Below are 12012 nucleotides of genomic sequence, written 5' to 3'. Positions count from 1 at the left end.
CTTTTACACGGCAGTGTATCTCTGGAAACCCGTAGCTGTACGATTTTTACACGCGCTCAAGCACGCACGTATGAACTCCTTTCATGGCACGACGGGACGAGTAACGTTTCGTTTCAGCCGTTTGAAACTTAACACGGATACTTTTATTTGTCACGGGGCCCGTGTCCCTCGTGAAATGAACGTCGCTTAATTTACAGGTCTGATGCTCTTTGCTGCACGTTGGCCCACTTCCCCGAGATTCCCACTGAATACGGCTTAGCTCGCGTTTAACCCTCCCCATTCTTTAATGCGTGTCAACATACCCTTTGACGAAACTCCGCTTTCGAACCAACCAGAATTTCAATGCTTAGGATTTTATTAGAATATGAATAACGAATTTGTTAGTTCAAGAACGTTTCATTTCATTTTAATTAAATAGAATATTATTCAACTTCTCATTATTATGACGGTACATGTTTTGTAATTAATATTACATTTGAATCGATTCTATTTAATGAGTAAATAAAAACTGTCACTTAAAATAAAGCATTATTGAATAAAATCGAAGAAAAGTCATACGCATCAAATAACAATTCTTATTGATTGAAAAAAGTCTTTTTAATCATGCTGCAGAGTCGAGCTTTAACGACCTGTCTGTACCTGCAATTCTCGTAACGGAGATATTAAATAGGGACGCGCGTGTCCGTTTGATCAACTCGCGAAACAGTGAAATATATTTTAAATCGACGGTCCATATGTTCCATTAATGTCGTCCTTTGATCTCGCTTACACAAGCGAGCGGAGATACATCTCTGTGCGATTTTCAATAATTTCGTGGAAAAGGTAGATTTTTAATAGGGAAGACGTCCGGTTATGAGTTTTCCATTTCCACTTGGTACGCTTTCAAGCCTCGGATGCGACGGTATTAATAACGTTTCGCTTCGGGATGTCACGTCGCCGATATCTGTTCGATTTTCTAAATAACCCAAAGGGAATGGATAAAGAGGTATCGGCGCCCATTGAATAATTCCTGTTTCGGGAAATTTTTAATATCGCGTATCACGCAAGGGGCAAGAGAAGAGCGAAGACAGATGTGTAGGTTTTTAATATTACGTACGCCTTTTGTTACCGTAGCTATCTATCTAGGCTTTTAGTTAAACAGGTGACTCCCACAGAGTATTGCCATCTCGAAATAATGCTCGAATTCCTTGGGATTTAATACGTGCCATTGCAATTCTACGATATTTCTTATATTAAAAAGAGAAAATTAATAGTAAAGTGAATTTAAAAATTTTTAATCTTCACGACGTTTCATATTAAAAAACTGATGAATTTGGAAGGTAAAAAAATAATTATAAAACAATCGGGTAATGTTCCTGAAGCTTTTTCAGGAGCAATTAGTATAATAGTTGGCCGGAGGGTTACAGTTCCATTCTTTCCATCCGGTTGCAATATAATTCTCGTTACAGCCCGTTTTAAAATGATTTTTATGTAATCCCGTTTGAATTACTCGGCTTATGGTGCAAGACATTTCTACGATCCTTTAAGATTTTAATCATATTAATAATCCCTTCTCGTCCTTTCCGCCTCGTTTGTCACGTGAGAGAACGATGTCCTTTGAGATGAAAGGCAGATTCAGTTTTGCATGCTTCGACGTTAATCCATTTTAATCCCACGCTGCACGTTAACGAAAGGCGTATTCTGTTGCTCTTATAATTCCAACGAAAATTATGTATGTATAGTTCGTCGTTTTCGATTGGATTTAAAATATCCCCCAGGCTGCTCCGGGCTCCTCCTTAAACGCTGTTAGGAACTGGTAACTGGGAAGGTTCAATTAAATCTTGTACTACATATGAGCCGTTCTCCGTTCATTGTGTCAATGTTGAAGCTCGGCCTGGCCTCCGAGGATGAGACGAATTTAATCTATTTACCGGCACCTGAACGGGGTGAAAGTGTCCCAAGTAAGACCCCGGGATCGGGCGGAATCTCATTTAGCTTCGAATTTCACTAACACCAAACGCCGAAAACGGGAGCAAGGTGAACGACGGGGAAGAGTAAAGGGGAGCGTCGCTCGATTATACGAGGCGATGGTAGTTAAAGCGACACCGTGTTCCCAGTGTAAACGCACTCCGACGTCTCGAAACTACTTACCGCCCCCGACGTCCCCCCTCAGTCGCTCTCTATCGGGGCCTCCACTCCTTTGTCGATCCCGGCAAACATTGTCTTGTTTGCCCCCGAGTAAAAGTTGTGTCGATTCGACACAAGCCCAAAGAATGTCTCGAGAAACCGGTCACTCCGCTGTTTTACTTATTTCAAACCCTCCCCCCTGTACAATGCCACCCAAAAGTTTAGACGTTTCGTAGAATTGGAATTCTTTTTCTTCTCCAAGTGCAGAAAATGTGATACAACGCTTTGGCCAGAACGTAATAAAAATTGCTATGTAAATTGTATAAACAAATCATCATAGAAATGTTATAAATTATCGTCTCGAATAAAAAGAAATTCCTTTGAATTAATGATTGTGCTTAAACTTTTGGTTGTTAGTGCTTTCATTCCCTTTTTTTCTTAGTCCTCTCACGGTTCGGCCTGGGGAAAAGAGTATTCATTGTCCACTCGCGGACTTGTCGAGCTTTCGGACAGAAAGGGGGAATAGAAGGGTTGGGAGATTGATTGTGAGTCTAGCAGGCGGAGATCTTTCTGGCCCTTTCTTCTTGTTGCTCTTCGAAGGCTTGATGAATTTACGATAACGTTTATGTCCGGTCCCTTCGGACTCCTCCGATTCAATTTATTTCGTATTTCACGATCGTTCCACGCCAGTGTGCGATTCAGAGTGCATAGAATATCTGGCAGATGCAACAAGTACAATATAAGATTGTTACGAATTTTTTCTATCACTGTCATTGCATAGTAAATGCATATTTAATTCCATAAGAATTCGTTAGTAACGTGTCATTGATATTGCATAATTAAATATTGAATTTGGTGTATGAATAAATGAAAGCAGAAACAGAATTGGAAATAACGATTATTTGAATTTTTAATTAAATGAACAGGGGAGAGTTTCGAGTACCGCTGATTGTAATTAGAAATTTTCGCCTTTGGATCTGAGAACACCGCCTTGTGAATTGTTCATCATGTTTTGCCTCGCATGCATGGGATAAATTGCAACGCGTGAGGTCGTATTTCTTGAAAGGATGCTTACTATTTAATGAACCAGTGTATAATAACACGAACAGTATTAATCAGGAGTATACAACTTTTAGAAGCTCAATGGAGTGATGTGTGAAGGAATAAGTTCACAGACGAAGGATTTAATTTGTTATTTTAATTAACGTGTTGTAATACTACATTTGTCTGAATTATTGTACCGAGAGAAACATGAAAGTCGCAGTATAGGTTCCATTGGTTTAGGATTAAAAAGGATGCGAGATAATATATCACGAGTTCTATTATTTTGCAACAGGAGCGATCCTCTCCGCGCTACTTTCCTCCGCAAATAAGAGCGATTTTTCAAGCGAGCCGCACGTGCACAGAGAAAACGGCGGGACAGTGTACCTTCCCGAAGACAGAACGTATGAGTAATTCAAGTACGTATATTTCGATCTGGCTGCTACACCGCGAAAATAAAAGGTTCATATTTTCAGCTCTGCTTGCACGTCCCCGCTATTTGTATACCTCCTACCTCCGTTCGTCCCCCCCGCTCGTCTCCGTGGCAGTCTGCGTCTTTTCCCGTGCAATATGCATGCGTTCTGAAACGTATCTCGCCGAGCTTTTCTACTTTTCCGATTATTAAATATTAATATACCGCGCGCTGTATGGATTTTTCGATTCGCGAATACCCAGCAAATAGATACTGAAAGAAAACTCCTCTATCGTATTTTTATACCTTCGGTCGTGGAATATTAAAAGCTACGACTCTTTGTTCGGGTGGGATTTCTTTATTTTATTTAACACGTAATGGAAATGTCTTTTAATATTATTATATTAATAATAAAATTCACCGAGGTTTAGGAATAGAACTCAGGAATTCACGAGATTTATTTAAATGATCTCAATATATTTCATGATTGTTAACAAGGAATAAATGAGATTTAAGGAGGGACGATGGTAAATGTTTTATTTCAAAATTATACATACATAAAAATAAATCACAGATATAAATCATATAAGTAATAAAATTATAAATGATATAAGAAGGGAATATGGTAAATACTTAATTCCAAAATTAAACATACATAAAAATAAATTGTGGAGTTCTTGTTAAATCATGTGTAATGAAATCATAAATGATAATTGCAAATGCCTGGTTTCTCGTTCAATTGAACATATGAACAGTCATAGAACGCTTGTGGCATGATCATATGAAGTCATTCAACTGAATGATTACAGTATTAATATGAACTACGTATTATTACGAAGTACAATAGTTACACGTAGTTGAACATTTCCGTACGAAATTATACGAGAAGCCAACGATGACTAATTTCAAGCAAAGAGAAATGCAAGCTGTTGCATACGTAATAAATAATTAATTATATAACCAGAAACGGGGGAGATTTTTCTATAGAAATTTCGTTACTTCTGACGGAAGTCTTAATCGATTGAAGGGACCGCGAGTGATCCGGTGATCAGTGGATAAATTTGCGGTGACGCTGAGAGAAATTTCAAGGGTTCGTCTCTATTCCCCGAACCTCCTTATCTTGATTTAACGCAGAACGGTTTGATCCGAGATTGGACCGCGGTATTTCCAATTTTCCCGCGATTGCCGTTGCTTTTTTGCGCTCCTCTACCGGCAATTTAGGATCTCCTTCTTGTCGTATCAGCAAATTAGATTCCACCGCCGCTTTAAACCGTCTTTATTATTTCCCGTTGTTGTCCTTCTTTCATTGCAATCGACTAATCAACGTGAACTTATACGTCCCCCTTACATTCTTATCTTTGCTACAACAGTTCGGAGAATTACACGAGATTATTTTGCGATCTTATATACGGAGGATAAAAATGTGACGGATATTATATATTAAATTTGGATTTATATATTAAATTTGAATATTAATCGAAAGATAATGTTTTCCCATTTCTTGGTTGGTTGATAAAATCGTTCGAAGGAAATATAATAAAGGAGTATTAATCCCGGAAGAAAAGGCGAAGCAGCAGCGTTTTCCGAAGGTTTAGTACTTCAACAAATATTTGTATGGGAGATTTTCGGGGATAGTTTGAGAGTCGATGTGGCATGAATGGGGACCGAAAAATGATAAAGACGGTTCCCGATAGACCTTCCATATTTCCTGGGGCGAATGGTATTTGAGATCGAACGAAGTTATCGTTCAAACCGGAATAAGGGCCAATAGTCTATAACAGGTAATATTACAGACGTAATTTCCTCTCCTCGGCGTTTCCCTCGGCAAACTCGCAACTCAGTGAGGGAGGGCGGATTTCCAAGGAGATGAGGAGATAACGCAAATTTACTGTCCGCCTGTTTTCGATTCTCTCTCTCACTCTCTTTCTCTTTCTCTCTCGCTCGTTCTGCGCGGCCGGCTATTCTTACGGGATTTAACTTTGTTTTAATAAACGCGGTTGAAGTTCCATTGCGGTGGCTCGACGGTTTATCAAGCACGAGAAATAATCCTTTACGGGACAATTCAGTCCTCCCTTTTCTACCCTGGCTTTTACGTCTCTCGAAAGAGCGAGGGGACACTCCCAGGCTTTATGAAGTAACACTCGCGTCCATTATTCATCAGCTTGGTAATGAAAAGTTTACGGCCACTTGTACCAGAGGACTGCGTAACATCTCGTTCTCAAAAACAGATCAATAACTGACTCTACTTTACCAAGCGTTTCTGTACAGAAAATTGTACAATATCAAGAGCTTAGTACATATTGAAATGCTTATCAAAGCTACGAGTTGGACGAGATTGGAAAAATTTTTGAGAGCAGACGCGACCGCGTGACTCCAGATTTTCTTGAAAAATTTCATAGTAACCTGTTGCACGAGCACACGTCCTCGCATCTTAAATGCGGTTGTAACTACGATTTTTATTATAATCATTTTATGCAAAAATGACTAACAATTGATAGAAACATTGAGCATTCTGATCGCGAGAAGCTTAATGGCTGAAGTAGTTTGTAACGTCCCGGAACGACCACGCGTCTGACTTATACCGAGCGGTACTACTTGCACGGTTATCTATTGTCACCCAAGTACGCGAAAACACATTTGGCCCGTTTGCTATTATCTCTACACGCCACGAACTTCCCGTTATTTATACGGGTTTTACTACGGACGAAGTTCACAATCTATGCAGTTAACAGTTGTTGCAGTCGCACCTCGGCTGACTTGCCGTACGTGTTTCTACTGATTACCCACAAGCGTAAGTACGCTTATTTTACGTCCTAGGAAAATTCAAAGAATAGTTTTAGCAACTCTGAGGGCTTATCGCGAGATCTACATTTATTCAATTTCAATATGTACTTGCTTTTGATGTATTCTGGTGAAGTTCCAATTTCTTTTCGAATGCGTGAAAGCAGCAGATTTTTAGTATCGAACTTCTTTATTAAAAGACCGAGTAGAATTTTAAATGAAAATCGATTGGACTTCCTTGTGAAGGGATAGAAACAAGACGAATCGTATGTAGATTCGCGTGCGAAACGAGGGAATGCACGGAAGCGATCCATCGCGGTTCTGTCTGAAGGGACGCAATTTTCCATGGCCCTTTCCAAGGTGCAAAGAAAATCGCACAGTGGGAAAATTTACTACCCGACTCATTTCGGCTCCCCGGGAATGAATGGACACTTGTCTGGTGGGCTTGCGGGCGAAGACGAGGAGGCCCCGGTTTATCACCGGTGACAAACGGACCGATTAAGACAGAAATAAACGCTTCACTTACCGGCGTCGCGCCCGATTCATAAAGCTTCCTCGGTGTCCATCCTGCGCCGCGCGGACGTGCCAGACATGAGAAATAATCCGTGGATTTCCCTCCGCTACCGGCTGTCCTGTACGCCAGGAATTAAACGTCCTATCTACTCGACACGGCCCTTACCCGTGAACCCTGCGATCAGAAATGAAACGCTTGTTAGCCAGTGAAATCTATTTTAACAACCTTTCCAGTTGTTCCGATTGCCATAAAGTGATCAATTATATTTTTAGTGTTTAGTTAAAAGCCATTGAAATTTCGTTACATTTTCTATTTCTTCGAGGATGAATTATTTTATTGACATCGAAATGCTTTTGGGACAAAAACACAAGTTCTCAAAAATCCTCTTAATTATTAATTACGTCGAACAGTTGTGTGAAACCGAGGAACTGAAAATTGCTTTCAATTAGAACATCAATTTCCACCTTCCTGTTTTTCCGTCGACGAATCAGATTTCGTGATTTCGTCAACGTTTCCACTAAAGAAAGGCTTTCCATGTAATTCCTAGAGCGCGAGATTCTCTCTCTCTCTCTCTCTTACACGTTTAAATTACACCGACGAATTTCTGAGACACGTGCAATTTTAACGCGTTCAAGAGGCGTCGCGTCGACGGTAACAAACTCACCGTGCCACGGCACTTTGTTACGTCCCCGTCGTCGTCGCCGTGGCGACGTGAGGAGGAGTACGACTCGAAAGTTCCGACAAAGGAACCGGCCACTCGCCAACAACGGTTCAAAACGAGCTTATAATGGGAAGTCGAAAACAATGCCCCCTCGCTCGCCATCGAATCTGTTTAGAAACTTTCAACTAAATTTCACGTTTCCTTAGCTTCTACATTATTCACTGTTAACCAAAACATATTTACAGAGAATTCTATGCAATTTTTTGTATCATACAATCGCTCTGGGTTAATTCTTTGCAAAGGAAATCCAATGATTTTGTATCCAAGGATATTAAATCTCTGCAGGAATTGTTTTTCTTTAATAAAACAGAAATGAAAGATTTAGCTGGATAACTTCAAATGATTCTGGTCTTATCGATCACGAGCAGGGGAGGTCGAAACGTCGTTTAATTACAGCAATAAAATTGATGAAATGAGATATAAACGTCTTGGCTGCAACGTTCATCTGTTAGGGAAGGAAGAAGACGTTACGAGGGGTCGTAAACCATGGAGGGATGCAAGTAGTCGTATAAGTTACGAGGCCTCTCAGCGAGCCTCGAAGGAAATTAGAACCGGACTACCGGAACGGTGTCAAAATTGCATTCGCCAGTAGCCTGCCGTGGTCGAATAAACGCATTGCGACTCGCCGTAACTCCGAACGCGTAGTAATTCCGCGTGTTACGATTCCGATGCGATTTATCTAAAACCTCGTATCCACTTGCATTCCTCGTATCACCGTTCGCCTGTCGATATTGGGTATCACAGTTACGTATCATGTTGTGTATCATCGTTACATCTGCAATCGTATACACAATCCGGTTCACATGACTTAGTACATATTAATATATTTAATGATTTATTACAATATTTCATAGTCAGTTATTTCGAGCTCGAAACTATCTTCCTATTACTTTTTTTTATGATCACGTATTGGGAAATTGATCGTGAAAATTGCATCTGTTCCTCAGTAGACTTTAAGCTCGATACGCGTATCGGGTCGATCTGGTTCGGCGTCGCGCCGAGCGTACACGCTGTCGTATGCAGCTCGGAACGCGACTCGAAAACTTGGCTGTCGTTAAGCAAATTGATATCGGTCGTCGCCGGAAAGTTTCGTGCCGCATAAGCTTCCTTTATGGCGCGGCACGAAGACCGTGAAACGTACGCGATCCGCGCGGCCGACGGAGTTTGCGTAACGCGCGGATTATTATTGGCGCGCGAACTTCCGCCCTACGTGCGGGAGTTTCCGGGCCGACGATAGAGGCGACGGGTACGGGATTCCGGATTATCCGATACCGACGACCGTGTTTCGAAATTGTTCGGACTCCGCGTAAGTTCCCACAGAGAAGCTCCTCTCGCCTTTACGCGAAATTTTCCACGTGCGGCGAAATGAAAATTGAATCGGGATCAAATGACGCACGGTTGCTCATCAATAATGACGGCCAATCTAATATTATTTTAGCTATGCAAATAAATGATACGCCGTCCGATCGATCGCTGTTCTGTTTGCCTGTGTTTTAGTAAAAACGAATCTCGCCAACGCAGGACAAATAAGCATAGCTGCTGATCAGACCGCGAATTTTTATAGAAAATATGTTATAAATTCTACAGATCTGAAATATCATTTATTATTAGACTGCGGATTTATTTTATTCTGCATAGAAATCCTATTTTTACGGTCCATTTTTATCCTCCATCGATCGGCTCATTTGATTGGTCGACTTTGATCGAGCAGTCTTGAGCTTCTTTCATTTTCGATCCAAGAAGCAATCTCGTGCTAGACACAGTAGACACATCAGTTAAGGGCACTTCGGATTTAATCCGAGCATTATCTATCAGCCATCGCGAGGTGCGATGTTACACTTTTCCCTCGTCGTGCACTTAATCAATATTGATGTTGGATCAAGTTACAATTCATTCGACGTATTCTCCGGTCGTTCTTAAACCGGCCCGAGCGACGTGCTAAGCCTGTTTTACGGCCGTGAATAAAAGCGCGAGGGCAGCCATCGTAAGACGGTGCAACTTCTTTTTTTTATTTTTCTGCTAATATTTCTTCTTTACGTGTCCATATCTCAGGCTTGTTCGCAGAGAATTCCGTCGAATTGTTCCACCCATTTCAGCTGCTTTATAATAAGAATTAATTCAATATTTAATATCATAATTGCTTTGATCCTTGATTAAATATTTAATAGGATGTTTCAAGGGATGATGGGTATATTAATTCGTATGGTAATTAATATTACATTTCGTGTAATATGTATTTATAAAACGTTGAATGCACCCAAATGATTTTCCAAGGATTTATAGTAAAATCGATGTTAATTTCAAATTTTAGTTCAGTTGTAATAATAATTAAAAAAATTGTATAATAATGCAAATAAATTGATAGCCAAGAAATGTTCGATTCGAAGTTTGGAATTAAATATGTAAAGAAACAGGAATAGGTCGTAAGTTACAATAATATAAAACCACGATTGATACATCGAATAAAATTGAACTCTACGTTTATTTGACGTGCTTACACGACCACGGTTCGTACAGAAGCGTTTTTCCAACCGGTTTCTTGGGCCATTAGGCCCCAACGTCACTATGGCTCCTTAGCAACCCTTGTTTATGGCATCTTGGCCTTGAAGAGTTTCTCCCCGTAAAAAGAGAAAGCTCCTTAACAAAATACACATGGCCCACTTCTGCTGTTACAATCGTTAAATTCTAAATTTTCTAACAAATACAAGTTGAAACTCCAGGACTTTATTAGACGGTTTAATTCTGCATGCAAGCATGTGTAATAGAAATCTGCAATTTTGCATAATAAAGAATTTTGGATAAGACGAATAAGATAAATTTAGGGTGTTCGTCGCTGAGTTAATTATGTCAATCGTCATGATTAATTCTAATGTATTCGTACAAGTAATACTAAGTACGTATTGAAAAGAGTTTTCCAATGAATTTAACAGATCCGCCGGTCGGATATCCGGTCTATTAGTGTGATGTCGAAATAGAAATCTGGTAATGTCTTTAAACGGACGTTGCGCGGCGAACAATCGGAGGGAATCTGCTCGTAACCGTATCGGAGAATCATTTCGCGACGCGAAATCAGCGCGCGTTCTCGTCCTCGGACGAGCCATTCCGGGTAAATAAAAGGTACGATTATTGGTATACCTCTATCGCGAAAACAACCGTTCCAAACCCGTAACTGTAAGTGTGTATCAGCTATTATATATTGTCTACGGTCTAAATTTCTATGTACGCGCCACCGGCAATTCGATACACGCCCGCGAGAGCCAATCATTACCGTATCGATTTGGTGCCTAATCGCGTTTCAATGGCGGAGAATCGGCGACAATGGATATAATTATGCGCTCCTCGACTCCTATTCTCGTGCAACTAATAGCCAATCGGTGTCCTCCGATACACAGACAATAATAATAAAAATAATAATAACATTTCTTACGGCAATTATCAATGGCTCATAGATTTTTATGGTAATTGATTAGAAAGTTTCAGTGATTTTTTTTTTACTGAATTTTAAATAAGAGAATGTAAACGTGAACGACTTTTTTGTTGTGAGAATTTTTATTTAACACTGATCGGAGAAATCTGGTGCAGTGAACGTAACATACGGTGAATGACACTGACTATGTTTCAATCGGCACGGTTTTGAGGATCGACGTAAAAAGTAGATAAGTTCGGATATAAATTCAGCGTACGCTTCGACAATAAAGTGAAATAGCAGTTAGGTCGACCGCTGTTAAAAAAGACACGGAAGCTACGCGGGACTCGAGGGGGTGCGGTTCATCGATCGACGAAATCGATCACGGGAATGTCCGCTCGGATCACCCCTCCCGCCTCCGATAAAAAGTTTCTCAACGACTCTTTCCTCGGTTCTACTCCACGTCTTTCCCTCTATCTTTTGTTCTTCTACAATATCTTTTATACCGCCGACCCCGTTTCCCGCCGACGGGGGTTCGTGGAACCCGTCAGCGGAAACAGCGGCCGGGAGCGAGAGGAACCAGCTGAAACATTAAATTCTAAATGAAAAGGCAGCTCGAGCAGGACTTCGGAATTCCAGGTCGCCACGGCAAAAGAAAAAAAAAAGACGTAAAAGTGAAGCCCCGTAAAACGTGGACAGAATTTCTCTCGCGTCTGATTCACGTGTTCCTATACCACTGCGTCACGAGTTCCTCAAAAGATGTACCGCAAGTAATCGCGTGCGAGGTCCACCAAAAATATTTATTACGCTACTCTCTGCTCGTTTATTTTATAGAAATTGTTCAATTATTTACACAACTAGTATAACAAAAATTAATCTTCACTTGTAAGAAGACGTAGTTCTGTCCAACGTTTTTCACAAGGCAATTCTAGAGGCCTTGGTCATAAATTACACTATTCTTACAAGGGGTCGGTTTTCCAAGATAAGGCCCGAACCGGTTTTAAGGATGTATTGGCTATACAGTCAATCCC

General features: G+C 40.6%; 1 protein-coding gene across 1 annotated transcript in view; it reads right to left on the bottom strand.

The window, feature by feature from the left end:
- LOC108624714 (neuroligin-4, Y-linked-like) overlaps nt 1-12012 on the bottom strand; it is a gene marked incomplete at its 3' end in the record, with an annotated part of 60945 nt that overhangs the window by 24824 nt on the left and 24109 nt on the right. Inside the window, exon 2 of the mRNA XM_018024189.1 lies at nt 6867-7028. The remainder of the gene's footprint in view (nt 1-6866; nt 7029-12012) is intronic.

The sequence above is a fragment of the Ceratina calcarata genome, unplaced genomic scaffold, assembly GCF_001652005.2.
Source record: "Ceratina calcarata isolate Rehan_Ccalc_2016 unplaced genomic scaffold, ASM165200v1 scaffold327, whole genome shotgun sequence".
NCBI classification, from domain to species: domain Eukaryota; kingdom Metazoa; phylum Arthropoda; class Insecta; order Hymenoptera; family Apidae; genus Ceratina; species Ceratina calcarata.
The sequence above is the reverse complement of the archived record's forward strand: the minus strand, read 5'-3'. Positions and strand labels throughout refer to the sequence as shown.